General features: G+C 46.1%; 1 long non-coding RNA gene across 1 annotated transcript in view; it reads right to left on the bottom strand.

The window, feature by feature from the left end:
* Positions 1 to 21,798: 21,798 nt before the first annotated feature.
* Positions 21,799 to 24,415, bottom strand: part of LOC144762089 (uncharacterized) — a 39,366-nt gene continuing 36,749 nt past the window's right edge. The window contains exon 3 of the long non-coding RNA XR_013596045.1: positions 21,799 to 21,835. This is a non-coding gene — a long non-coding RNA (uncharacterized LOC144762089). The remainder of the gene's footprint in view (positions 21,836 to 24,415) is intronic.

Genomic DNA, 24,415 nt, shown 5'->3' on the forward strand with positions numbered 1-24,415 from the left:
CTTTCTTCTTTTATCTCAATATGATATGTTCAATGTGCATCCCATCAGCCCAGTGCATGTCTGTATCTGTGAAATAACACCGCAGCGAGTGACTTCTTCTGGTTTTGGTCCCAGATACCGCACCATCTCTGACAATACGTCTTTTTCTCTTTGCTAACAGTCCCTCAGAAAAAAATGAATAAGTATGGTGAAGGTTTTGACCAATTGAAGCAATGGTTAATAACTCTTCATCACCATATTTGATTCTGTTGACATTACTACCCATCTGTACCAGGGCCAAGTGCTGAAGTTATCTCCACACAGGGCAGGAGAGACGAGACACACTTGGTGGCACGCTGATGCTCCTGGCGACAGCAGCCCCAGGTCACCCATCTTGTCCCTTTCTTCCTGCCCCATGAATGGAAGGATTGTGAATTCAATTTGCTTTCTAATAATTTATGCTACATTTAACTATTCCCATGTGGTTTCACTCACGTCCACTTTGTATACTCAAGTTATATCCAGGCCCTCTCTGCCTTCTTACTTCTGAGGGATTTAGCCGCCTCTAAGCGAGGATTCACAAATATCTCAGCATCTGAGGTTTTATATTTTCTGTATCTCCTCTTTTTAGGCAGCGCTTGTGCTGTCTCTGCAAGTCATGCTTTATTCAGGATATGGACATTAAAAACTCCTTCCATTTTTAAGGACTGCCCCTGTTACATGTGTTGTTACTCAGAGCTTGTGAGCACTATTTCTTTCTTTAAGCTGGAGCACTCAAGACCAGTACTCGTGGTTTACAGAGCTCTGTTGTAAACAAGGCTGCAAATCTTGCTCTTATATTGCCACATTTGCTGTGCATTCAAAGACGAGTTTTGTTTTGGCTGCAGCTGACTACTCCTCCCTTCTGCTTTTGAAACGCTCTGCCTGGCGTCACGGTACCTGCCTTCTTATGGCTGCTGCCGCCTCTGTCTCACAGCTCTACAAGCATTTACAATGCAATAAATTTCGCATTTGCGAGAGTTTGAGCTACTGGCATTCAAATGACAATGCCTTTTATTTATGCGTTTTGACAACCTGCACTGAGTAAACACGCACTTTGTACTTATAGTTGTTGCTTACGAGAAGCAAGGCAGGCAGTAACTGTGCCTCTTTTACTGGCCAGCCTTTCGTAGGGCAACTGGGCTGGCCGAGTGAGCTAAAGAACTATGGTGGAATCAAACCAGATCTGTGACTGGGGGTGAGCGTCTGGAAAGTTTCACCGCTCCGTTCATCAACTGCTTGTGTTTGCAGTCTCAAAGGGCAAACATATTTTTATCTGCAGCTAGTTTCTTCCACGATGAAGTTTTCAGCAAAGTAGCTGATATAAACAGCCAGGTAAATGGATTTGCAGCAGATTTGTATGCCCACCGAACTGCATGCGTGAATACATTCAAAAACATGAATGTACAACGAGCTCCCAGCAGCAACATAGCTGTCAGCCTTCAGATAAGTTTGCACTCTTTGAAAAAGCAAATTACGTTTTAAAGTCACTCTTGAGTGATGGCTACGGGTTCACACTGAGTGAGATCAGAGAAATAATGGTCAAAGTTGATGAAATGTATTGATCCATAATTGTCCTGGTTACGGCATACTGGCCGCTCGTGTGCCTCCTCGCTCATACAGAGGACAGGAGTCCTCACTTCCAGGCGTCTGTTGGGTTGCGGTCTAGTTCCACGATCCGGAAACGCCCCCAGTGATGTCAGCACTTCCGGGGAAATCCGCATTTCTATAGCGATACCCGCCGGCTCGGCGCTTCGAATCGTCGCCAGAATCCTCTGTTCCTGCCTGCCACGGATTTGACTGCCTTAAGGAAACCGAGGTCGCGCATGAGCGCTGCCTCATTTCCAATTTGACCCGTTCTGCTCCGACGAGAGTTCATCGTCTCAGAGCTGGATTTTTCATTGTGCCTGACATTTGCCTCGTCATTCAGGGAGCCTTGCCCATGTTGTACGGGGCTTCTGAGGGGGGTAATTATCACCGCGCTGGAGCGCTTTTGTTTGGTTAAGCACACACCGCGCTGGAGCGCTTGTTGCTTGCGTGTACAATAAGGAACACTGTTGTTCCTCGAGCCTTCTCACATCGCGCTGGATCGCTTGTGGTGGGGTTAGCGTACACTGCGCTGGAGCGCTTACTTTGGCTTCCTTCCACCACGCTGGAGCGTTTGTACAGGGGTTTTCACACACCGCGCTGGAGCGCTTTTGTTTTGGGTTTGAACACGCCGCGCTGGAGCGCTTGGTTCTTTTGTATTTGTTCTAAAGTGCAGGGGCACTAATCCTATGTTCCTGTGACAGCGCTATATCCTTGTTTTTGAGACTCTTAGCGCTGGAGCGCTTATACTGGTATCTCTGATCCTAGCTGGAGCACCACTTCCTTTCCTTGGCTAAAGATGTCCTCCAGATACATGGTGTTTCATTTGTTATGTAGATACTATTCTGTATGTTGTGGTAAATAAATAATTAATTACCTGATCTATTTTTGACTATAATCAATAAACGGTTAGCTCAATAAATAAGAGTCAAGATACGAGGTAGCTGGAGTTTACAGGCTTTAATCAGGCATAAAGGACTGGAACAGGACAGCCTGTACGGGAATAGGATGGCAGGGCCCGGCAGCTGCCGGGGCAGGATCTGGGAATGGTGCGCACAACTTTTAATAACAGAACATCAGTATATATAGTTAAACAAAATACATTGCATTCAATACAGTAGGCGTAACAGTAGGCGGAGTTTGTAGCAGTCGCGAAAGATAAAGCATAAAGTGGGTGTAACAAGAGGTGTGTACATAGACATGTGATGTAAACGTAACAGAATATGTCATAAACGGGGCGGAAACATGGAGGGGGCTACCTGAGCAGCTGGGACCTCTAACCTAGTGGTGCGCGCAAACTGACAATGACGTGTTACCAGGGAGAACTGGGGGCTATGACTTCTGCGCTAGAAGAGGAGACTAAAGTCTGGAGTGTCAGAACGACATGTACCTAAAGCCTATCTAGTATCTAGTGTTTAGAGAACATGTTGATAGAATCCAGAAGTTATCAGGGCAAAGGCTAATAGACACTAAGACTGGTGCATGCATTATTCCATATGTAGTGCGTGTGTGAGGAATATTCTATGAATATTAATACAGTATTTCTCTTACATGGAGACATAAAGGCTAGACCATGACGGAAACTATTGATGCGATTCAGTAGCTTAGGAATGCAGAGAAGGAGGGCTGGACTGATAACTAGAAACATAACATACTCTTGGCAGACTGGGAGGCAGAGCCAGGCCGAGCCGGGCACTGCGAGGCATGAAAGTAAGCTAAGGGTCAGGGATACAGGTGGGGGCTGTATCGCTCCTCGGAGAGGGTTCAGGAAACAGGAGCTGAATCTGAGTCCGGGCCCTTTTGAGGCCTAGAAACGGGGACAATTCAATGAATTAACGTTATGAATTAACGTGCACACTGTAAAACGTGGCAACGTAGCTTTACATAGGCCTAATATTCGTTGTTTTCACGAGGACTGGAAACTGGCATACTAGAGATGGACACAACTGTAATTGCGTCTTTAATCGATCAGAAAGGAATACATGCATATCGATCATGCACATATGACATAACATGGGGAACACGTAGGCACATATAACATGGCAAAATTTACTTTTCCACATTCCCTCCTTGTGCCCTACGTTTCCATCAGGAAACATCTATATTCATGATACCATCTATCATTTCATACAGCATCATTTGCTCGTCTCGAATTGTCTTGGAACGGGACTTAGGACTAGGAATACAAGAGGTAGCGCAAATGCCTGGTTGTTCGAACAATAATCCCTCAATGTTCCCTCCGTTTCTGTCTCTTCGCTTCTAGCTGTGTCTAGGCGCCGGGAAACCCTTCTTGGGTAGCTGTTGCGCCCTACAAATTGACAAAATAAATAAATACAAATTGACAAAATAAATAATAAAATGCCGCAAATCGCAGGGCCACATTGTATACAGAGGCAGCAACTGAATATGATCATTACTGCAATACCTAGGAATGACAATACTTTCCATCCCCAGGCAGATATGATACTCCAGAGCCAACCGGACCATGTCCAGGTGCCCGGATTCTGGTGTAACTGATGGGCAATTTTGTGAAGTCTGGTTATAGCTGAATAAACAGACGGCGCGTTATTAGGAATGAAAATGCAGCAACTAGATCCGATGACTCTACATGCTCCTCCTCTATCGGCCAGTATGACGTCAAGAACGAGACGATTTTGGAGCACGACAAATCTCATAGCAGATTGCTCTTCAGTTAAGTTACCTAGAGCAGAAGTAGTCTCATTCACTACTGCTTCAAGGGTTCTGGTTAGTCTACGTATTAACTTACTATTCTGGATAGGTCCTATAAAGAAGAAGAAACCTCTATTGAAATCTGTATACTGTTCTAGAGCAGTTTCAGTTTGATCGACAATTGGGGACTCAATCTCCCTTCTATGTCTGACGTGTACTAGATGTGTGTTTCTATGATAATCAGATGGGGCTAGAAAAACTGGTGGCAGTAGGAAGGCAATGTAACATGTTCCATCCCAATCGAGGGGCAGACGAACATATGCGGTCTGACCACAAACAAAATAAGAATGACGTGAGGCTTTGAAAATAGATTTCCCACTGTCACTATACTCGACAGTAGTAGTACAATCACTATGTCCTACATGTGCGGAACCATTATTTCTGACACATAATTCGCCTTTGACTGGTAGTACTGAAATAGCAGGTAAGTCTGGAGTAGTATCAGACTGAACATTCAGGACCATAAAATTCGAAGAATAATTACCTAAATTGTAAACTTCATTTTCTAGATCTAACCCTGTTCTATGGGAGAGACCTTGCTTGTCTGGAAAACATGTTCTATTCAGAAGGGACATATCATTGGAAGATGACGTTAACGTGGACCATGCTCCACACGAACCATTATGGGAAAACGGATAAGGAAAGAGTGGCAAAACTCCCTTCGGTGTCTGGAAAGGGGGGAGTCAACCACACACCCAACAATTAGTGGCATTGCTGGTCTGGTGTGAATAGTGTAACATTCTGATAAATGTGTTATTTCTCATAGCAAGACGATAGGATAGCTCGTGAGGAGGCAGATCACTAAATGTGTGCTCTACTGTAGCATTAGAAAACTTATTTACATGAGAAATTGGAAAACATAAATGCAATGCATTACTTGTGCAGGTAACCATAAGACTTAGAAACAATATAAAACTTAGAAAAACGATACATCTGATAGAGTTTTGACTAACTCTCTCACTATGGGGGTCTATCTCATACATGTCAGATACCTGTCTAACCGTTTCACCCGAGGGGGACTTAGACAATTAAACTGGCTGACTTATTTTACTAGACCGGAGCTTTAACTTATACTCCTGCTGCGGAGTTTTCTCTGACAGAGGCACTTTTAGTTCAGGATTTAGATCAATGTCTGGTTTTAGGCAGTCTTTCGAAATGGAACAGTCTTTAGAAATGTCCTTTAAAAATGTCTTTTTTCGGACTCCATTGAATTTCTTGATATGCGACAGATGGACCCATCCCTTGCGGCCTTCCAACTTCACGGCCGTACGGGTGGTCAGAAGGACTAGTCTTGGCTCCTTCCAGCGAGGCTCCAGCGGACTTGAGCGATCAAAGTTCCTTACGAGAACAAGGTCCCCTGGAAGGACCTCGTGCGGTTTCACTTCAGTATTGTCTGGAAATGCAGCGGCAACCTGCGAACCACAAGAGTGTAGGGCAGACATCAAGGAAGCTAGGTAATCTGTCAACATATTACTGGAAACATCTGTAATACTGCGGGGTCTAGGTGTACCCCACATATTTGGGGGGCGGCCGAATACGACCTCATAAGGGGACAGACCTGATCTGGAGTGTGCAACCATTCGCATGAAGAATAAAGCAACTGGCAGGGCAACTAGCCAGTCTACACCTTTCTCTTTACATGTCTTAGCAATACGGATTTTCAGGGTCTGATTATGTCTCTCTACGAGACCGGCTGCTTCAGGATGGCGCACACAATGGAACTTCCACTGGTACCCTAACAAAAGGGAACCATGCTTCATTAACTCAGATGAGAATGGCTGGCCGTTATCAGAATACACGACCCTAGGGAGTCCATAACGGGGGAAGAATTCACAAACCAACTGCTTGGCAGTGGTCGTTGCTGTGTAATCTGGAACTGGATATGCTTCTGTCCACCTGGACAAAGCGCATACAACTACAAGGACATATTTGAAACCTCGACATTGCTCCATTTGAATATAATCCATCTGGAGGACTTCAAAAGGGTGGTCAGGAGGTTGGAATCCACCTTGTTCCACCGGGACACTTTTACCTGGATTGAATTGACAACATATCATACAAGTACGGACTTTCTGCTTGGCTGCAGCTCGTAAGTGCTTGTTGGACCAAAGGTTCTGGATACTGTCTAACATGGCTTTTTCTCCTAGATGTGCTGGACTATGTGCGGTATTGATAATGACTTGAACCATAGAGTCGGGGAGAAACCATGTGGCTTTTCCCTTCGTCACCCATCCCTGATCTGTCTGGACCACTCCTTGTTCGGACCATTTCTTGATTTCTTCGGGAGTAGCATGTAACTGTATGTCTATGACATCTTGTGTAGGGTCCTTAACTATCATACAAGTAGTCTGTTCTGGAGTGGATGTCTGTGTCTTGTTAACTGGAATGTCTGGTGTCTGAGCTGTAAACTTGGCTGTTCGATCTGCTAGATCGTTACCTTGGGAAATAATGTCAGTAACTTTCGTATGTGCCTTGCACTTCATGATAGCGATAGCTGTCGGTAAATGTATTGCATCTAACAGAGCTTGAATGAGGAGACCATGCTGAATCTTGGTTCCATGAGAAGTCATGAAACCTCTTTCCTGCCAGAGCACTCCGAAGTCGTGTACAACTCCGAATGCGTAACGTGAATCTGTATATATGTTTACTTTCAGGTCCTTGGCACGTATGCAGGCTTGGGTCAGAGCAACTAGCTCTGCTGCTTGAGCAGACAGGGTGTCAATACGGTGAGTTTCTATAACTTCAGTGTCAGTAGTCACTGCATACGCGGCTACTAGTTCTCCTGTACTAGTTCTCATACATGAACCGTCCACATATAGTGTCAGGTCAGGATCAGGTAATGCAATGTCTGTCAGGTCTTGTCTTGGCTTAGTCATAGTATTAATAACTTCCACACAGTCATGTGTGGCCGGATTTGAAGTAACTGACGGTAACAGTGTAGCAGGATTTAGAACGTTGCAGCGTCTGATTTCTATGTGTGGCTGGAACAGTGTCAATTCATAACCTGTTAAACGTGCAATTGTCAAGTGCTGAGTCTGTGTTCGGTTTAAAAGAACTTCCACGGAGTGTGGAACTTGTATTGTCAGGGAGTGTCCTAATACTATGGAATCACTTTGTCTGATTGCTAGAGCTGTGGCTGCAACTGACTTGAGGCACGCAGGCAACGCCTGGGCTACTGGATCTAAGGTGCTCGAAAAATAAGCACAAGGCTTGTACTGTCCCGCTTGATCTTGTGTGAGAACAGATAATGCAGTACCATCACGTTCTGTGACAAAAAGTGTAAAAGGCTTACTGTAGTTCGGTGTAGCTAGAACAGGTGCTTGGCATAAAGCTTTCTTTAACTCATTAAAAACAAGTGTATGTTCAGATGTCCAAGGGAGAACAGTCGATACGGCTGCCTCCTGTGTCGTTAACTGTATCAGTGGCTTGGCTAGAAATGCATACTGAGGAATCCATTGTCTGCAGTAAGAAGTAAGGCCAATAAAGGCACGTACCTCCTTCTGTGTCTTGGGCTGTGGAAGACTCGCTATTAACTGGATACGATCTGGTGTCAACTGCCTACCCCACTTGGACAGTAAGTGGCCTAAGTAGATCACTTGCTGGACACAGAATTGAAGCTTCGAAGGGGACACCTTGTGCCCCATCTCGGCTAGGAAATACAGGACTGTGAGTGACGTTTGCTCGCAATCACGTTCAGAATGGGCTGTGATCAGTAGATCATCGACATACTGGAGCAGGGCAGTGTCAGTTGGCATGTGAATATTGTCTAGTTGTCTCTTAAGTGCTTGACTGTAAATACTAGGACTTTCTGTGAAACCTTGAGGAGCTCGTGTAAATTTATAGCTCCTTCCATTTAAACAAAAACCGAAAAGGTACTGGCTGTCTGGATGAATCGGAACACTGAAAAATGCATTCTTGAGGTCTATTACAGTGAAAAATGTAGCTTCAGAATCAATAGCTGTCAATAGGGATGAAATATCTGGGACTACTGGATACTGGGGTATGATACATTTATTAAGTTCTCGAAGGTCAATCACTAATCGATATACTGGAGGTGCATTTGGATCAGTACGTTTCATGACTGGAATGATAGGAGAATTACATACATTGGAGTCAGTTTCTACAACCACTCCTTGAGCAATGAGCTCATCAATAATTTTGGATAAGGCTGCTACAGCCTCAGGTGGCAATCTGTACTGTCTGATTCGTGGTAAAACTATACCTTGCTTGAGAGTCACACGATGGGGTGTGATTTGCATAAAACCTACATCAGTTGGACCTTGCGCCCATAAATGCTGCGGTACATTTGACAATCTTGGATCAAAATCACGTAATACATAGTGACCTTTAAAGTCTCTTAAAAACAAACGGATTCCTTCTGGGGAACAGCAAATAACTGCACCTAATTCTTTCAATGTTTTAATACCTAACAAATTTTCTGGACACGTTTTCGTAAGTAATAAATCAGTAGTTCGGGACAATGGACCAACTTCTAGAGTAACTGGCTTTGATATCTCGTTAACAATAGGCTTTCCTGAAAATCCAAGGGAAACATTTCTAGAGCCTGAGAGCGGAGCCCCTGGAACCTCGTCATGACTGATAGTAGTCCTACTTGCCCCTGTATCAATCAAAAACTTTCTGTCTTTCCCTAATACTTGACTGTGTACATAGGGACCCTCTTGATCTACAGGTATCTCGATGAGAGGCAAGCCTACCTCCCTCTCTAGGCTGTTTCATGAATACGGTTGATACTCTGGATACTCGGACTGGGCATACTGGTACATCTGCTGTGTAACATGCTGTGTTGCAGCGATAGGCTGCGGTGCTGGAACTGTCTGTTGTGCATTCTGTGGGGACTGAGAAGTCTGTGAAACTTGTTCTTGTCTAGGCGGGCGTGGTCTTTCTTTAGTCTTACCAGTGGCTATGTTGTGTTTCAGAACTGCACACTCGTTTATAAAAAGACCTGGCTGTTTACAATAATTGCATGTCCCTTTAACGGGAGCTGCAGGATGACTGGCTTGATTCGGACCCCTCTTCTGACTGTCTTGTGGAACAGATTGTGCAACTAGTACTTTCATTTTCGTGTCTTTCATACGTCTCCTTTCGTGTTCTTGCTCTTCCCTGATTCTGTTCTGGTGATACTGGAGCATCTGGAGCATTTGTGACGGGGTACTAGCTTGCCAGGTACTTTCGACTTTCAAAACTCGATTTTTAACTTGTGGGCTTGAATTCTCGACTAGTTTAGTAACAAAAAGATGAGGGTATGACTCGCTACCTGTCTTCAAACCACTGTTAATAATGAAACATTTTTCGAATCTAGAATAAAAATCACTAGTATCTTCATCCTGTTTCTGTTTGCATGCTGAGATTGCATCCCAATCTTCCTTTTTCGTGGCTAGTAATCTTGGCAAAACTTGAATTAATAACTCGGGCAATTCTTTACATTTGTCCCCAAGACCGGTACCTGGTACTCGTATTTTATCTTCAGCTTCTAGAGCTGTCCAATCAATATTTTTCTCTCCCACCTCCCATTCTTTTTCCTTGAGTTTTTCATATACCCCTGCGGGCAACAGGACCTTTAGCATTTTAATTATATCTGGATACGTGTATTCTCCCATACGGAGCATGTCTTTTAATTCTCGATGGAACCCTGCTGGATCTTTGTCGTGACAGGGAATTCATTTCTTCATCTCTAAGAGTTCCATCTTTGTGATAGGGGTGTAAACAAATACTCGTTGCATTTCACCACCCTCTGTCCTAACTGGGTGTACTTCCCGTAATGGATGCTGTCTATCTATATAAAATGGTTTACTTTCTGGAGGTGAGACGTGAACAAAATGCGGATTCAGAAACGTTCTATATTTGTGGCGCTGTTCTAGAATGACACTAATTAAATCGGTACCTAAACCTTTCCATTTATACTGGAGTAACTCATTCAGAACATCATGTAACGGACCTGGATCAGAATGTTGTCCCTCATACAGTGTAATGAGGTGCTGGATCATATACATACCCACCAGTCGCTGCTCGGCTGGGGGCAGTTTCAGAAACATTTGTGCCACTATTTCATCTGGAAAAGTGGTAGAATCAGTAATCCTTCGGACTGCTGATCGGGCTAGTTCTTGTTCATGCATAGTACTAAGTTCACTATAACCGATTCGTGATTTCAGGATGTGATCGGTAGCTTGAAATACTTGTTCTAGAGAACCTTGTTCCGGTGCTGGAAGATGAACGACTTTCTTGTGTTCTAGGCGTGAATATCGGTCTGGAAATCTAGATTTACCTACATACGCTATTCTGGCGGTATTCTCGTCGTCTACCTCTTCTGTAGAAGAGTCGTTTTCCTTCTCGCTTACTTGTGCTGCTTTGCGTTTCTCGTGTAACCTTATTATTTCCTTACGAATTTTCTTGTACATACTGTCTATACTACTTAGTGTCTTGTGTCTTCCCTCGGCTATATTATCACTCCACCTTGTCAGAACTTTCATTTCGATCGGATCTTTATCTGGATAATCTTGTTCCCTAATTAAACAATTGATTAGAAACTTTAATAGCATGAGCTGAGTCTCAGCTTTCCTTAAAGACATGATTTCGCCAATACTTTCTGGATCTTCCCCTGTACGGATGAAACGATATATTCTGTCTAGATCTTCTTTCATATTCGGTAGGGTGTCCAAATACTCGGTCACCCGTCTTACACGCAATGAATATATGACCATATTATCATCGCCTGGGACTGGATCATAACGGCATTCAGTAAGAGCTCGTCTGATATCTGCAACGGACTGATATTTGGGCGTACGCTGCAACACACGTTCATGTAACTCGACTAACGTTATACGTTTGTGTGGCGGCGGGGTTCCCGGAGGACCTCCCCCCGCGGCCCCTAAACTGGAATCATCGACTGATACTCTTCGTGCTGGCAGAGTGACCGATGTAGCGGGAACTTGTATTACGGGCTGGACCGGGGGTACCGTAACAGGTACTGTAACAGGTGCCCCGGTGGCTGGAGGAACAGGAATTACATTATTTATAGGAGCGGGCGGAGCAGGATTTGCATATTCTGGGACCGTGTCGTCCAAATAGGACGAGAGAAAAATATCAGCTGCGGTCGGTTTGTGACGTAGCTTAATCGGAACTAATGGCGGCGGAAAATTACATGGTGCTTCCGGGGTTGCTTTTGGCAAGCCCTCGGCAAGGAGAGGATACATACCCTTAATGAGGGCATTCATCTGTCTGTCTGACTGTTCGGCTTTAACTCGTTCACCTACTTCGATTAATTCCCTTTCTTGGGCTCTTTCTGAGGATTCTCTACTTAATTCTGATTTTCTGATTTCTTTTTCGGTTCTTTTATGAGATTCTTTGCGCCATAACTCGATGGCATCTTTCTGGGACTGTCTGGCTTTCTTTTTCCATAATACTTCTTCTACTCGCATGATGCACTCGGCATCCCATGTACCCGATACGGGCCATCTATATTTCTCTTCTAATTCCTCGGTGTACTCCACCCATAAATCTAGATATAATATGGCACTTATGCCATGCTTATGATACATGAAATGACCTGGACTGTCCCTAGGCGGGACAGGAACTGCTTCCTCAAGCAGACCTTTTCTAGTTCTTAACTGACGTAACTTTGAGAACAGAGGCATGGCTTAGACTGGAGTCTGGACACAATACAATACACGATAAACACAATAATAACTGAAAAACGAATCATTCATACCACGACATTGAAAACACATGGAATAACATTTAAAATGACATTTCGGACAAAAATACTACCTGGAATACTGAGAACAGAACACATGAATTTCTCGAGAACAGAACTTACTGGAACAGAAACTTACTAGAATGACTGGATGTACTGCTAAAACAGTACGAAATTTACCGGTCTCATAAAGAGACACGTCAGGACCCGCATCCACCTAGGTGGACACTTCGTGTTGGATCTGTGTACCCAAACCCACGGACCAGAGACAAATTAATTGACCCTGTCTAGATACTACCCCAGCAACGGTACTCACCGGGCAGCAAGAACGGAAGGCCTCGGACTGGACTGGACTGCTACGACGACGGACGGACGAACTTCGGACTTTAGTTACAGGTGGGCCTCCGGATACCTCGGACCTTGGACTCTCGGCTTGGGCTCTGGTCGGGACTCGCCGCGTTCTTCCACCGCCTCGTCTGGACGCTGGACCGCAACCTCCGTCTCCTCCGTGGGCCTGAGGGATACTTGAAGCAGAAATATCTGCACGTGCACGGTATGGTTCCGTCACGGCTGCAGAGGATCAGGGGGCTTGCGTGGCTTCTCCGGCGTGTGGGGAAAGGGCAAGTCCCTATTCGGGCGCCATTATGTGGTAAATAAATAATTAATTACCTGATCTATTTTTGACTATAATCAATAAACGGTTAGCTCAATAAATAAGAGTCAAGATACGAGGTAGCTGGAGTTTACAGGCTTTAATCAGGCATAAAGGACTGGAACAGGACAGCCTGTACGGGAATAGGATGGCAGGGCCCGGCAGCTGCCGGGGCAGGATCTGGGAATGGTGCGCACAACTTTTAATAACAGAACATCAGTATATATAGTTAAACAAAATACATTGCATTCAATACAGTAGGCATAACAGTAGGCGGAGTTTGTAGCAGTCGCGAAAGATAAAGCATAAAGTGGGTGTAACAAGAGGTGTGTACATAGACATGTGATGTAAACGTAACAGAATATGTCATAAACGGGGCGGAAACATGGAGGGGGCTACCTGAGCAGCTGGGACCTCTAACCTAGTGGTGCGCGCAAACTGACAATGACGTGTTACCAGGGAGAACTGGGGGCTATGACTTCTGCGCTAGAAGAGGAGACTAAAGTCTGGAGTGTCAGAGCGACATGTACCTAAAGCCTATCTAGTATCTAGTGTTTAGAGAACATGTTGATAGAATCCAGAAGTTATCAGGGCAAAGGCTAATAGACACTAAGACTGGTGCATGCATTATTCCATATGTAGTGCGTGTGTGAGGAATATTCTAGGAATATTAATACAGTATTTCTCTTACATGGAGACATAAAGGCTAGACCATGACGGAAACTATTGATGCGATTCAGTAGCTTAGGAATGCAGAGAAGGAGGGCTGGACTGATAACTAGAAACATAACATACTCTTGGCAGACTGGGAGGCAGAGCCAGGCCGAGCCGGGCACTGCGGGGCATGAAAGTAAGCTAAGGGTCAGGGATACAGGTGGGGGCTGTATCGCTCCTCGGAGAGGGTTCAGGAAACAGGAGCTGAATCTGAGTCCGGGCCCTTTTGAGGCCTAGAAACGGGGACAATTCAATGAATTAACGTTATGAATTAACGTGCACACTGTAAAACGTGGCAACGTAGCTTTACATAGGCCTAATATTCGTTGTTTTCACGAGGACTGGAAACTGGCATACTAGAGATGGACACAACTGTAATTGCGTCTTTAATCGATCAGAAAGGAATACATGCATATCGATCATGCACATATGACATAACATGGGGAACACGTAGGCACATATAACATGGCAAAATTTACTTTTCCACATTGTGGGTAGAGGTACATGTGGCTAGGGTGGTTTGTGTTCATTCTAACAGGGTTTCCTTCTATCCCTACCAGCTGGAGTTAACGAAGTCAAGAGAAGTCCTCTTCTGGTCCACTGAACTCCTTTCCATCATCTTTAGCTTCCTTCCCTGGCCCCATCTTCATTCCAGTTCAGTTCACAGTTCTTCACTGGGTAAGGTGGGTACAGGGGCGATAGCTCTTGTCGTCTCTGCGAGGAAACTTCGCAAGCAACAGGTAAGCCTTGTGGGGTACCTGACAGTATTCAAAGCCCACGTGTTTCATCTCGCCCAGACGAGCGATCCCGGGATATCCCTACAGGATATAGCAGCCATGCTTACCAATATGCAGGCAGAGAACCTCAGCCTATGCCATGACATGACGGCCTTACAAGGTCAGTTGGCGGCCGGGGTGTCAGGTCCTTGGGGTCCTTCTCTGAGTCACAGAGTCAGACAGGAAGGGTTGTTACGGCCTCCCCTGTTCACCTTTGGGGATCCACATCTGCCTCCACCCAGGACACTGCCGTACAAGTGATTGCAGCCCACCCGGTGCAACTGGCACCACCCGAACGCGTTTATGGCGACAGCACCAAGTATAGTGTACTCCTCCACCAGTGCCATCATCATTTCATGGCCAGAGCCACCGCCTTCCCGGACGATGCTTCAAAAATCGCCTTTATACTTTCCTACACGGGTGGAGATGCCGCCCAGTGGTCCATCTCCTTGGTGGAAAACGACGATTCCATGCTGAACAACCTGACCGTGTTCAAGGAAACGATGCGACGGATGTTAGCCCGTCACACCTTTGTTCAGTCAGCAGACAATGAACTGCTTAACCTGAAGCAAGGCAACACAGACTTGCTCCACTACATCACAACGTTCAGTCGACTCGTCATTGAGGCCCATTGGCCCGAGTCCAAGAAGGTGTCCGTATTCTACAGGGGTTTACGTGACGAGCTTAAAGACCTGATTTTGCAGATGCCAGATCCTCCCGAAGAGATAGGACCATTCATTGATTTGGTGGTCAAGGTGAATTACGGGATACAAGAGAGAAAGACGGAAAAGACCAAGGGTGGTGATAACGGGTTCTTGTCCTTCAAGGAGAAAAGCAGGGAAGAAAACGTTCCTACCAGTAAAGCAACGGAACCGATGCAGATTGGTAGCATACGGGGTCCTCTCACCAGTGAGGAAAGAGAGAAAAGAAAGAAACAAAATCAGGGCCTGTACTGTGGCAAAAACTGACACTTCGTCAGGGAATGCCCTGTAAAGTCTACCCGCACACGAGGAAGAAGACCATTTGCCTTGCCAGTAACCAAGGGGGACAAGACGGGAAACGAAGTAACCCAGTATACAAAGGGGTTCGCCTACTGGGTTCATCGTCCAGCAAGACCGTGACCCATTCCGTGTTCGATGGCAGTCATCATGTGCAATGTGGCTCATGATACGGCAGGTGCACAGAACACAAAGCACTATAGGTGTGTACATACCTGTGTAATGAGGCTCCTTACAGAACTACCATTAGTGCAATGTGGCTCATGATGCTGCAGGTGCACAGAATATAAAGCACTATAGGCGTGTACAAACATTTGTAATGAGGCTCCTTACAGTACTACCATTAGTGCTATGTGGCTCATGGTGTGGAGGGTGCATAGAACATAAAGCACTATAGGTCTGTACAAACCTGTGTGATGAGGCTCCTTACAGTACTACCATTAGTGTCATGTGGCTCAAGATGCGGCGGGTGCACAGAATATAAAGCACCATAGGTCTATACAAACCTATGTAATGAGGCTCCTTACAGTACTACTATTAGTGCAATGTGGCTCATGATGAGGATGGTGCATACAGGTAAAGCGCTATAGGTCTGTACAAACCTGTGTAATGAGGCTCCTTACAGTACTACCATTTGTGCCATGTGGCTCATGATGCGGCGGGTGCACAGGACATAAAGCACTATAGGTGTGTACCATCATTTTTTAGAAGCTGAAGACCTTATAATTCCTCCCTCAGAGACGGTATGGAACCAAACCTCCATTGGATCTTTGGTAGAGTCCCTTTTTGAGCCATCTTTAAAGACACTATACAAGTATACAAGTCATTCTACGCTTACCAAAAACTATCACCTCGGGTGCCCAGGACACGGGATCCAAGGAGCCCTGGGGAGCCGAGACCAAGGCCGGAGCTGCCGTTGTCGAAGGCTTAGGGCTCCCAACCGAGTCTGCAGGGCCCGTAGGTGCACAGGCGGAGTCAGGATGCCCAAAGATGGCGTGCATCACTTCGTAAAATTGACGAAGCTGGGCAGGGGTACTCCTGGTTCTGGGAAGGGAGGAAAGTCCGGGGTCGACCCTTAAGGCTCCGCACAAGGAGCCGCGGGAGTGGCACCACTCACACCCTTCGTAACGTCGGCCGACGGACGAGGGGAAGTCAGAGAGCGACGATGCTTCTTCAACTTCTCCTTACAGTGCTTCGACTTACCCGACTCCGAGTGCGAAGACTTCAATGATGAGTGGTGATGGTTCTGCGATCGGTCCCGCCACCTCCCTCACGACCTGGACCTTGAGCGACACGGAACTAACTGCCGGCCTCGAGGAGCTATCAGGACCGCTCCTGCAAAGACTTCAGGGCCATGGTCCGGCAGTCGCAGCATGACTTGGGGTCGTGTTTGCGCTCCTGGCAGTAGAGGCTCACGCAGCATTAGTCGGTTACAGGAACTGCAGACCTTGAAGCCGGGCATCCCACGTGCACCAGGAGACTTGAAGGACTCGAAAAGAAGTCGACAAAAAGTCAGTAAAAAATTGACTGGGGGTACCACTCTCTCCAGATCTGCAATGGCTGGTGTGAAAAAAGAAAGAACTGACATCAGCATGCGAGGGCTGCGGCTAAGTAGCCTCTGTGACGTCAACCCGGTGACTACGACGCCAACGATGGACACGGAGTCGACCGCCGCCACCTTCCGACGCGCAGTGGTACTGCTGACGAAAACGTTCCGGATCCTGTCAATTCGCCTCATTCTCGGGACAGGTGTCAGTACCTGACAATTCATCGAGCTCGCAGTAGCGTTTAGTTATTACGGTTCGAGGGACAACAGTCAGTACTTGTCACAAGGTTTGTTATTTAGCCTGAGGTCCTCCTGCAGAATCAACCTATGAAAATTATCAGCTTTAGATGGACAGGTGTCGTCTCCAGAACATTGAGGCAGGAACATCAATGGAGCTAAATGTCATGGACACAATATCGAAGGACAAAATATTAAAAGTTAAATATAGATATATATACAGCTATATATATAGGTAGTTATAGTTAAGACCTAATTTCCATTGGAATAGTGTTTTGTGTTTTGCTAATAACCATGGCGCTGTTTGACAAATCTTCACAAAATGTTCACAACTAGTTTGCCACTCACTTCAGCTGCTGTCTGGAAAGTTTTGGGGTGATTCGTCAAGAGGGGCCCAAGGAAAAGGGGGGTTTCAGAACGCTTTCTCCCCATGCGATTTCCCGTAAAGATTTTAGACACGACTACAACCCGAACAGCTGAACGGAATTACACCAAATTAGGCAGAAAGCTAGATCTTGGACCAGAAAGGGTGCTTTTTGTATTTTGGTGCAAATCTGTTCAGTGGTGTTATGGAGTTATTTAACAAAAAGGATTTATATAGATCTAAGGATGCAGATCCAGCACAGATCCACTGTTGTGGATCCGAGGATCCATGCGCCAACAGCAATGCCATGATTGGCTAACCGCAGCCTGACATTAAAGTTGCGACCTCCATTTTCTATAGCGGGACTCGGTCCCAAGGGGAAAAAATAAGAGATGAAATTGAATGAAGGTGTCAGGGTAGAGGTACCCTGACCCATTGGGTCTGATAGAGTGGTCTTCAAGGAACCCCTTATGAAAATGACAAAATTCAGAGCTGCTCCCCCATGTAAATGTGAATTGGATCCGTGGATCTAGTGCCCAATCAATAAAACACATACACCCACTCTCAGACCCACCTAGACACTCACTCACACCCCCACACAACCACTCACACCTACTCACACATGCATACACCCACTACACACCCACGTAGCCACTCACACACCCACAATGTCGATCACATACCCACTCACAGGCCCACACACCCACTCACATACCCATATACCTACTCACACCAACTCACAGACCCACAAAACTACTCTCACATACCCACTTACATACCCTCCACTCACACATCCACTCACATACCCACTCACAGGCCCACACATCCACTCACATACCCACTGTTGGACCTGCGATAGGCAAGCCCAGCACAAAGGGGGGTAGCTTGGCTTGAGTGACAAGGCGGTAGAAGGCTGTTGTGTTAAGCCGGCTATGACCAAATAATAACTCCCTGCACACCACACAAAAAGAAGGACACCGCACCACTGATAGAGAAAAATACGTTTCGTTTATGTAAAAGTTCTCTGGGTTTGAAGGAAGTTCACTTAGGTAATCACATTCACATTTCTTACATGGGTTTGATTAGCTGTGTACTGGTTTCTCAGGAATAAATAGTTGGACTCTAATAAATAAATATACTGGATAAATATCAGGATTCAATACATTAGAATAAATATCAGCAATGACTGGAATAAATATCAGCAATGACTGGAATAAATATCAGCAATGACTGGAATAAATATCAGCAATGACTGGAATAAATATCAGCAATGACTGGAATAAATATCAGCAATGACTGGACAGTTTCCTAGCAGGTTAGATACTGATCGTTTCACATAAATATCACAGGGTCATTCTGGTATCGCTGCCACCAATTAATCACTTTCAGGGTAAACACATTACGTTTGTCATTCAATGCGGAATGCGTGCTCTTACAGTTTTTGAAGTGTTCACGGGTTCGGGCTCTCTGGCACAAGATACGCGTGATAATCCCTTAGTTGCACTCACAACTCATTGCGCGTATATCTGGAAGATAAAGGCATAAAATGACTACGGCAATTACACTCCGCGGCCAGCCGGTTCAATGCTACTGCTGCCGGAGGAGTCTGTGCGCTTCTGTCAGCACAGGCGGGGTTTCCGAAGGCGGCTCCAGTTCACGAGTCTTGGGACCGTCGAACGGGCTGCCGGAGGGGCCAAAACACCTGCGCGCACAGTTCAAAATGAGACCGCATCACAGTTCCACAACAACGCGGCAACTTCAGCTTCAACTAAAGTCTAACACCCACTCACATACCCGCTCACATACCTACTCACATATCCACACAGCCATTCACACATTCACTCACAGACCTCCACAGACACTCACACACCCACTCACATACCTACTCACATACCCACACAGCCATTCACACATTCACTCACAGACCCCCACAGACACTCACACACCCACTCACATACCTACTCACATATCCACACAGCCATTCACACATTCACTCACAGACCCCCACAGACACTCACACACCCACTCACACACCCACTCACATACCTACTCACATACCCACACAGCCATTCACACATTCACTCACAGACCCCCACAGACACTCACACACCCATAAAGCCACTAATAAGCACACCCACACACTCACAAGCACATCCAATCACAGACGTAAAAACCCACTCACTCACAGACCCACACAATCAATCACATACCCACTCACAGACCCATACAACCACTCACATACCCATACAGCCACCAACACACCCACTCACAGACCCACACAATCAATCACATACCCACTCACAGACCCATACAACCACTCACATACCCATACAGCCACCAACACACCCACTCACACACCCACTCACATACCTACTCACATATCCACACAGCCATTCACACATTCACTCACAGACCTCCACAGACACTCACACACCCACTCACACACACACTCACATACCTACTCACATACCCACACAGCCATTCACACATTCACTCACAGACCTCCACAGACACTCACACACCCACTCACATACCTACTCACACACCCACATAGCCATTCACACATTCACTCACAGACCTCCACAGACACTCACACACACACTCACACACACACTCACATACCTACTCACATACCCACACAGCCATTCACACATTCACTCACAGACCTCCACAGACACTCACACACCCACTCACATACCTACTCACACACCCACACAGCCATTCACACATTCACTCACAGACCCCCACAGACACTCACACACCCATAAAGCCACTAATAAGCACACCCACACACTCACAAGCACATCCAATCACAGACGTAAAAACCCACTCACTCACAGACCCACACAATCAATCACATACCCATTCACAGACCCATACAACCACTCACATACCCATACAGCCACCAACACACCCACTCACAGACCCACACAATCAATCACATACCCATACAGCCACCAACACACCCACTCACAGACCCACTCACAGACCCATACAGCCACCAACACACCCACTCACAGACCCACTCACATACCCACTCACAGACCCACACAACCACTCACATACCCATACAGCCACCAACACACCCACTCACAGACCCACACAATCAGCCAGGGCCTGTGGCCAAACCCCTTCGGCCGTGCACAGCCTGGGGTTGGCTGTATGCAGGGAGTAGGCTATTGGTATGGTAATTAAATATCACTTTACTTTTTTTTAAACTAGAAATTCGTTGAAAAAAGCAAAGGTTACAGGGACGTTATAGTTAGGAAATAGAATTAAAAGAAGCTTCGGAGTTCATCAAAAAAGCAAAGGTTACAGGGACAGCATAGTTAGGTTCAGATTTACCAAGCACAAAACCAGCGAAGTTCAGCAGTTATAGTTATCTCAAGTAACTATAGCTCATGCCCTCGCCATGCACTGCTAATCACCACAGATTACATAACTCCTCACACCTTCTATGACTTCATTGATAATATCACTGCGACATTTAGTGTAATATTATTAATGATAAAACTGTGCATGGCGGATACACAAGTTATAGTTACCTTAGGGCATGAGTTATAGTTACTTGAGATAACTCTAACTGACGAATTTCTATGGTTTTGTGCATGTAATATCTGAACTTAAGTGTAACTTTCCTGTAACCTTTGGTTTCTTTGTGAATTTCTAAGGTTTTTAAATTCAATTTTCTAATCATAACGTCCCTGTAACCTTTGTTTTTTTTGTGAATATATATATATTTTCAGAGTGCGTAGATGTGGAGCTAAGAATATTAAATCTATTCTTCCTCTAGATACACTTACCTTTTGATATTTTGGTCCTCAACATTCTGTCCACAGCATTACTATATCCTATAATTATTATCCTCGACATTCCATAGTACAATCAGATAGGTACTCTTTCTATCTCGTCATTTACATAATTGCGCGGGTCATCACTATAGTGCAGTAATATCCAAGTGGCCATTATAATCTCCTGTGTCACTCGATGTCTATGTCTGTGACCTACACTGCTCCTGTTTCATAAATTGCAGTACCAGGCCAATGCTTCTTTTTCAAATTCGTCCAAAATAGGTTTTGAGCAGCAAGCTGTTCTTTGTGTTTTCTTTTAGAGATGTCTAACTTTTGACGATTCCTCTCCCTGTGCTTACATGTCCCTCTTCCAAGTCCTCTCCATTCTTTTCTGCTCTGTCGTGTGTGATGTGGTCTAGGGGGCTTGATGTGGCTAGTGGTGCATGACTGATCCTGTACGACACCTAGGTGTGGTCTTTGGGCACCTCGACTGAGAACAAGAGCACTCTGGGGTTTCACTAACACCTGAAGAACATATGTAGTTCCAAACTGTTGTTTTGTGAATTTGGGGAGAAGTAACAGTAGACATCTCTCACTATGAAGCGAGTCAGAATAAAAGTAACTTCTGTCATTTATACACAAGAGCACACAGTTTGACATGTGAACACAACATACCCTTCTCCTCGTTTTCACGCTTTCTCTGATCCAAATCTGAAAGACATCAATGAACTATGGTAAGGCACATCATGACTACTTTAATAGGGTAACTAATTAATCATTATATAGAGGCTGGTAAGGAAATACACTAAAGGGTGAGACTGACCAGTCATTATCGATATTCTCTTTTACATTTGAGGAACATTAACCCAGGATCAGATTCTGCTGACGATGCTTCACTTCTCTCACACTCTGAAAACAATGTCTCACTCCCCTCATATTCTAAAGTGCTACCCTCCTCATAATCCTTCATTCTTCTCATAATCAAAAGACAGAACATCAATCCCCTGATATCGTCGAGATGATGCCTCACTCTCCTCATATTCTGGAGATGGTGTCTCACTCTCCTTATACTCTGGAGATGGTGTCTCACTCTCCTTATACTCTGGAGATGGTGTCTCACTCTCCTTATACTCTGGAGATGGTGTCTCACTCTCCTTATACTCTGGAGATGGTGTCTCACTCTCCTCATAAAATAAAGATGATGCCTCGCTCAACTCATACTCTGGAGATGGTGGCCCACTCCTCTCATACAGTGAAGGTGGGCTCACTCTCCTTATACTCTGGAGATGGTGGCCCACTCCTCTCATACAGTGAAGGTGGGGGCTCACTCTCCTTATACTCTGGAGATGGTGGCCCACTCCTCTCATACAGTGAAGGTGGGCTCACTCTCCTTATACTCTGGAGATGGTGGCCCACTCCTCTCATACAGTGAAGGTGGGGCTCACTCTCCTTATACTCTGGAGATGGTGGCCCACTCCTCTCATACAGTGAAGGTGGGGGCTCACTCTCCTTATACTCTGGAGATGGTGGCCCACTCCTCTCATACAGTGAAGGTGGGGGCTCACTTTCCTTATACTCTGGAGATGGTGGCCCACTCCTCTCATACAGTGAAGGTGGGGGCTCACTCTCCTTATACTCTGGAGATGGTGGCCCACTCCTCTCATACAGTGAAGGTGGGGCTCACTTTCCTTATACTCTGGAGATGGTGGCCCACTCCTCTCATACAGTGAAGGTGGGGCTCACTCTCCTTATACTCTGGAGATGGTGGCCCACTCCTCTCATACAGTGAAGGTGGGGGCTCACTCTCCTTATACTCTGGAGATGGTGGCCCACTCCTCTCATACAGTGAAGGTGGGGGCTCACTCTCCTTATACTCTGGAGATGGTGGCCCACTCCTCTCATACAGTGAAGGTGGGGCTCACTCTCCTTATACTCTGGAGATGGTGGCCCACTCCTCTCATACAGTGAAGGTGGGGGCTCACTCTCCTTATACTCTGGAGATGGTGGCCCACTCCTCTCATACAGTGAAGGTGGGGCTCACTCTCCTTATACTCTGGAGATGGTGGCCCACTCCTCTCATACAGTGAAGGTGGGGGCTCACTCTCCTTATACTCTGGAGATGGTGGCCCACTCCTCTCATACAGTGAAGGTGGGGGCTCACTCTCCTTATACTCTGGAGATGGTGGCCCACTCCTCTCATACAGTGAAGGTGGGGGCTCACTCTCCTTATACTCTGGAGATGGTGGCCCACTCCTCTCATACAGTGAAGGTGGGGGCTCACTCTCCCTATACTCTGGAGATGGTGGCCCACTCCTCTCATACAGTGAAGGTGGGGCTCACTCTCCTCATTCTATGGAGATGGTGGCCCACTCCTCTCATACAGTGAAGGTGGGGCTCACTCTCCTTATACTCTGGAGATGGTGGAACACTCCTCTCATACAGTGAAGGTGGGGCTCACTCTCCTTATACTCTGGAGATGGTGGCCCACTCCTCTCATACAGTGAAGGTGGGGCTCACTCTCCTTATACTCTGGAGATGGTGGCCCACTCCTCTCATACAGTGAAGGTGGGGGCTCACTCTCCTTATACTCTGGAGATGGTGGCCCACTCCTCTCATACAGTGAAGGTGGGGCTCACTCTCCTCATTCTATGGAGATGGTGGCCCACTCCTCTCATACAGTAAAGGTGGTGGCTCACTCTCCTTATACTCTGGAGATGGTGGAACACTCCTCTCATACAGTGAAGGTGGGGCTCACTCTCCTTATACTCTGGAGATGGTGGCCCACTCCTCTCATACAGTGAAGGTGGGGCTCACTCTCCTTATACTCTGGAGATGGTGGCCCACTCCTCTCATACAGTGAAGGTGGGGCTCACTCTCCTTATACTCTGGAGAGGGTGTCTCACTCTCCTCACACTCAGGAGATTGTAGCTTACTCTTCATTTCCTGGAGATGGTGTCTCATTCTCCTCATTCTATGGACATGGTGGCTCACTCCTCTCATACAGTGATGGTGGTGGCTCACCTCCTTATACTCTGGACAGGGTGTCTCGCTCTCCTCACACTCAGGGGGTTGTAGCTGACTCTCCTCATAGTCTAGACATGGTGTCTCGTTCGCCTCATTATCTGGAGACGGTGCCTCACTCTCCTGGTACTCTGGAGACAGATTCTCCCCCTCCTCATACTCTGGGGATAGTGTCCCACTCTCTTCATGCCCTGGAGAAAGGGATTAACTCTCCTCCTACTATGGAGATGGTGCCTCAGTCCCCTCATACTTTGGAGATGGTGTCTCATT

Source organism: Lissotriton helveticus, chromosome 6 (assembly GCF_964261635.1).
Source record: "Lissotriton helveticus chromosome 6, aLisHel1.1, whole genome shotgun sequence".
Taxonomy (NCBI): domain Eukaryota; kingdom Metazoa; phylum Chordata; class Amphibia; order Caudata; family Salamandridae; genus Lissotriton; species Lissotriton helveticus.